This window comes from Rosa rugosa, chromosome 6, assembly GCF_958449725.1.
Source record: "Rosa rugosa chromosome 6, drRosRugo1.1, whole genome shotgun sequence".
Taxonomy (NCBI): Eukaryota; Viridiplantae; Streptophyta; class Magnoliopsida; order Rosales; family Rosaceae; genus Rosa; species Rosa rugosa.
Window position 1 is genome coordinate 1969137 of NC_084825.1, and position 6006 is coordinate 1975142.

The following is a 6006-nucleotide window of genomic DNA, read 5'->3' on the forward strand; positions in this document are numbered from 1 at the left end:
TATTAGCTCGCCACCTCTAGCAGCAGAGGCTCCAGACACCCAAGCACCAGTTTCCATCACTCAGAATGAGGTGGAAGACACAACTGCCCCTCCTGCCATCGCTTCTACCCCTGACCCACAGCTTCCTGGTACTGAAGATCACCCTTTTGAGGTATGTCCATCCACTGATACTAGTAGTAGTGAGTCTAATGTTGAGCAATATGTGTTACCACATAGGACCACTCGAGGTCAATCAGCCAAAAGATATGAACCTACTCTTACTGCCAAATCAAAATACCCAGTAGCAAACTATATGTCCATTAAGAGGTTGTCTAAGTCATATGAATCATTTGTGAATCAAATATCTGCTGTATCAGTACCTAACAAAGTGCAGGATGCATTGAGGGATCCAAAGTGGAGGAAGGCTATGGATGAAGAGATGGAGGCGTTGCAGAAGAACAATACTTGGCAACTTGTGCCTCCACCACAAGGCAAGAAGGCTGTAGGTTGTCGTTGGGTGTTTACCGTGAAGCATAATGCAGATGGATCAGTGAATCGATACAAAGCACGCCTTGTAGCAAAGGGGTTTACTCAGACGTATGGTATAGACTATGATGAAACTTTTGCTCCTGTTGCCAAGATGAATACTATTCGGGTTCTGCTCTCGTTCGCTGCTTGTTTAAACTGGCCACTCCGACAGTTTGATGTCAAGAATGCATTTCTTCATGGAGAATTAGCCGAGGAAGTGTACATGAGCCTTCCACCGGGATATGTAGTTGCTTCTCCTGGTGATTTTGTATGCAAATTGAGAAAATCTCTGTATGGTCTCAAACAGTCACCTCGTGCTTGGTTTGGAAGATTTTCACAGTTCATGCGGAAGGTTGGTTACAGGCAGAGTAACTCAGACCATACCTTGTTTCTCAAGCATCAACAAGGGAAGGTAATAGCTCTAATTATTTATGTGGACGATATGGTAATCACTAGTAACGATACTGTTGAGATGGATAGACTGCAGAGACAGCTAGCCTCTGAGTTTGAGATGAAGGACTTGGGTGAGCTTAAGTACTTCTTAGGAATTGAGGTAGTCAGGGGGAGAGAAGGAATTTATCTGTGCCAGAGGAAGTATGTTCTTGACTTGCTGACAGAGGCAGGTTTGTTGGATTGCAGACCTATTGATACTCCTATTGAGCAGAACCATTGTTTAGCTGAGTATCTAGATCAGGTACCTACTGATCGAGCTCGCTATCAGAGGTTAGTTGGGCGCTTGATTTATTTGGCTCATACTAGACCAGATGTTGCATATGCAGTGAGTGTGGTGAGTCAGTTCATGCATAATCCGAGTGAGAGTCACATGGATGCTGTTATGTGAATTCTGAAGTACTTGAAGTCAGCTCCAAGAAGGGGAGTACTGTTTTCTAAACACAACAACATTCTTGAGGTTTGTGGCTTCACAGATGCAGATTGGGTTGGAAATATCACAGACAGGAGGTCGACATCAGGTTACTTTACCTTTGTGGGAGGTAATTTGGTTACATGGAAGAGTAAGAAACAGAAAGTTGTTGCACGTTCTAGTGCTGAGGCCGAGTATAGAGGTATGGCTCATGGAGTGTGTGAATTGTTGTGGCTGAGAAATCTGTTACGTGATCTGGGTTTCAAACTCAAAAATACCATGCAGTTGTATTGTGACAACAAGGCAGCTATTGACATATCACAGAATCCAGTACAACATGATCGTACTAAGCATGTGGAGGTTGATCGTCACTTTATAAATGAGAAGCTAGATGCCAAAATTATTAGCTTTCCTTTTGTTCCAACTGAAGAGCAACTTGCAGATGTACTTACCAAAGGAGTTTCCAGGAAGGCGTTTTATGACTCACTAAGCAAGTTGGGCATGGTTGATGTATATGCGCCAACTTGAGGGGGAGTGTTAGTGTGAGTCATCGTTCCCTATTAGGAATAGACTACAAGGGAATATATTGTTGTAACTACTTACCTTGTATATGTTGTGTAGTACGGTTGTACACAATAGTTGTAGTACGTTGTAGTACGATTGTAACCTATATATATATACACCACAGAATGGGTGTAATAATATATCTCAGAAAATTCATTCTCCATAACTTGTCTTATTTGACTTGTTATAGGTGAATGAGGATGGTTTGTTTTTAATCTCTCAGATCAATAGTACTTGATGTAATTGCTTTATGGGATTTCCTTTTGCATTTAGTTTGCTGTCCATTTACACCTGTACCAATGTATAGAAGTCCTTTTAATTTTTGGATTTCATTTCATGGAGTCATTCGATTCTCTAATTTTCTCGAACGTTCAATGTATTTGATTGAAAGTCAAAGTAAAACTTTCAAGTTAAAGTCAGTGAGGGTTCTTTTGTCTTTGCTTCAAACTTGACCACTCTTTTGTGTTCTTTGTTAGAGGTTTGACTGAGCTTTTGGAGCGAAATGCAGTGCAACTCACTATATGCTACTGCAGGTGATGGACTAAACTGCTATTACTCGAATATCCTATTTACAATTTTTTTTTCCGGACAGTTTGGATGCCATACTGATTCTTTTACTAATATTTTTACAGATGTTCCCACAAGAAGTCCCTGAAAGAACCATTGGTTTTTCTACACTGAATTAGCAAGCAGACAGACCATGATATAATCTTAGTCTGCTTGCTGGTATCCATTCTACTGTCTTTGGCAGATATAGTAATTTTCAAGGTACCTCCAATCTTGCAGGTAGTGTGTATAACATCTTCTATATCAATAGTGAATTGGTGTTTGTTGTTTTTAAGAACTTTGTGATATGTAGTGTTTTGACAATTTCTCCTTGGGCATTCTGTGCAATATGCAGGAAATTGGCATTAGCTCGGGCGATGTATTTATATAAAAAAATTGTGGTCAAGGCTGCAGATTATGTTGAGGTAATTAAGATCTTGATATTCTTGGTTACTGCGTGCATTAACTGGATTCATGTGAAAGAAGCAGAACTTATATATATTTTCTAATGTTCATGAGGTTCTATGCAGCAGGTACATGATGGGAAATTGTTGGTGAATGATGAAATAGGATATTTAGTAGCTGCCTTGTGCGAGATTTGGCTAAAGGGTGATGATACTGTTAGTTCAGGATCATCTCTGCTCAGGAAGTATAAACTTCAGTTGTAAGTAGTAATCACCTTTTCGTTCTTTTAGTTTTCTGCTTCATTTCTTATCATATCTATATGCTCAATTTTGAATGTATGTGACCTCTTTCTCAATGTTATGGCATTGATGATAAATGTGACATATCTATCATTGATGGCCATTGTTAATTACCTGCTTGGTTGGTTTGCATTACGGTCACATCATTAACCATTTTAAGGTCATCAGAACAAAGTTCTGCACTAGACTATGTCATCCACGTCTGTCGTAGTCTAGGCCTCGCCTTGGACTTATTTGGTAAGGGACTTGTTCATAATTTTCTTGTATATAGTAGCAACCGTCAAAGTCGCTGTGTTGTGTTTGTTTCTAAACTATCTACTTCCATGTTTTCAGATATGCATATAAACAAGGCTCTCTACATTCAGTGGAACATGTGTATGGCAGCTGGTTCTGCCGGCATTATCTTTGCTGGAATTTACATAATGGTAGGAATCTTTCTAATCATGTAATGTTACTTCACAATTTTTCTTGATTCTCATTAACCTGAGGTATTGGATGTTACTGCAGGTTGATGTTTGTGGCTACCGGCATCCAACTATTGTGTTGGAATGGATGGGGAAGCATGCACTGGTAATTTTTGTTCTGTAGCTTGCAATCTCTTGCCGGTTATTCTCCATGGATTCTATTGGGGCAAACCTCAGAATAACATTGTAAGTTCCTTTTTCTACATCTTGTGTGTCAGTCATCTAGTAGTGTATTGCAATCTAGATCTGATAATCTACATCACCTCTTGCAGCTCACCTGAATTGGAATTGGAAAATGAACTGATGGAGGCTAGTTGCTTGAGTTATACAAGTTTGAGTTCGACTAATTTTGTTGCATTTGGAGACGAAGAGAGACAATTTGGAGTTTGGTCTTTTGTAGAGGCGGCATCACATTCTCTCTCCCTCTTACTCTCTTCCATGTATTCATAGTGCTCCTTTTTGGCAATATTGTCTAATACGTACATTTAAGTACAATTATGTGGATTATAACAATATTAGATATATATTGGTAATTACTGTTCATTTGGTGATTTTTGATTTCATTTTCTGCTGTACGTACACAATGTTCACAACAGCCATACAATAAAAACTGTTGTGTGAGAGTAATACAGATCACGGATGCAATCAATGTTTTAGTTGTGTGAATAACAGTCACACAACAGTTTTAACAAAAAAAAAAGACTTCTGAATCACCATCACACAACGGGTTCTTAAGTTGCCTGTTGTCTGAGTGACGTTCACACGACAGTTAATGATGTCGACAAGCTATCGACAGCCTGTCGACATGGATGTCGAGTTCTTCAGACGACAGCTCTCTAAATCATGTTTCATCAGACGGCAGCGAGATATACGACAGTCAGCTCCGCAACAGACGACCGTTTTTAGCCGTTGTCTGATTCAATTTTTGTAGTAGTGCTAAATTATGATTTCCTTCCACACTCCTCCTTGTGCCGTCCGAACATGTCATTGATGGTGCTCCTCAATCCTCACGTTGCCTCTTTAAAAACCTTGCCGAGTAACAAAAATCATGTAGGACAAAAATAACCTCGGTTGAAAGGGAAAAAGAGTACAACACACCCTTCACATTACAAGATCAAAACATATAGACATCGAGCCTCCCCCTGATGTCAACGTCTCCCCCTTGATGATGGTGATCATAGGAGTTGGGATAATTTCCTTAGACTAATACTTTTCACATTTTTCTCGAATGTGGATTTAGGCAATGACTTAGTGAATAAGGCTGCCATATTGTCCTCAGATCGAACTTGGTTCACCCTGATCTTGGTGAGAGTTTGTTATTGCTGATTATAGAAGAATATATATAGGTGATATATGCTTGGTGTTGTCGCCCTTGATATAACCTTGCTTCATTTTCTCAATGCAAGCAACATTATCCTTAGGGTAAATTACATATAAGACCATTTTTGAATGTTTTTTCAGCCATAGGACCACCAAATATATTTTTTTTCCCTCACAAGGCTACTAGATTAAAAATTATGTTAAATTTTAGATATAAAAAACCAACATATTTACGTAAATACCACTAGAGTAAAAAGTCAACAATCACTCTCTCTTTCTTCTCCGGCCAACTCCGGCGGGGTCTTCGACAATTATCTACGAACTTCGGCAAGGTCTCCCGCGATCACAAAAGCTACTGTCACTAATACCAAAAGTTACTGTCGCTAGCAATAAAAGCTACTCCTGTGAGATTTCCGGTGATGTCACAAAAACTACTGTCACCAGCAACAAAAGATATTGTCATCAACAAAAGCTACACTTCCTAAAACCAAAAGCTATTATCCCCACCAACAAAAGTTACTGTCACCATCACCAAAAACTACTCTCACAAGTAACAAAAGCTACTTTCACCATCACCAAAAGTTACTCTCATCCACACTAATAGCAATAACCAAGCAGAACAAATACTACTACCAAGTAGAACAAAAGCTACTCCCAGAGACTGAGAAAGCTATTCTCATAGACTAACAAAGCTATGGAAATGTAAATGATACAAGCAAAATAAAAATGCTAACTGCAATTGAGAAAAGAAAATATATTCAATGATACAAAAAGTATGCAGGATTCAACTATGATATAATTATGTAAAAACTACTTCTATGGTTGTAAAAAGTCACTACCATAGTTGTGAAAATCTATTACAATAGTTGTATAAAGCTATTGTCCTCTTTCAGATGGCCACCATTGATGTTTAATTTCTTGTTGTCAAGCTCTACCATACTACACTAACCATAGGCATTATTTTGCCACTGTCAGCACCAGACTTCATTTCAACATTTTTTGGTTGGTCGGATAATCTTTTGGTCAATGGAGGCTTCAC

The 6006-nt window shown here is 38.9% G+C and overlaps 1 long non-coding RNA gene across 2 annotated transcripts; it reads left to right on the top strand.

Moving 5' to 3' along the window:
• Positions 1–2374: 2374 nt before the first annotated feature.
• LOC133718383 (uncharacterized) lies at positions 2375–3555 on the top strand. 2 transcript variants are annotated; one of them, XR_009850267.1, is made up of 3 exons: positions 2375–2466; positions 2566–2904; positions 3010–3555. It is a non-coding gene; the product is annotated as an uncharacterized LOC133718383 (long non-coding RNA). The 2 variants fall into 2 exon arrangements; XR_009850268.1 differs by having other exon boundaries at positions 3013–3555.
• Positions 3556–6006: the final 2451 nt, after the last annotated feature.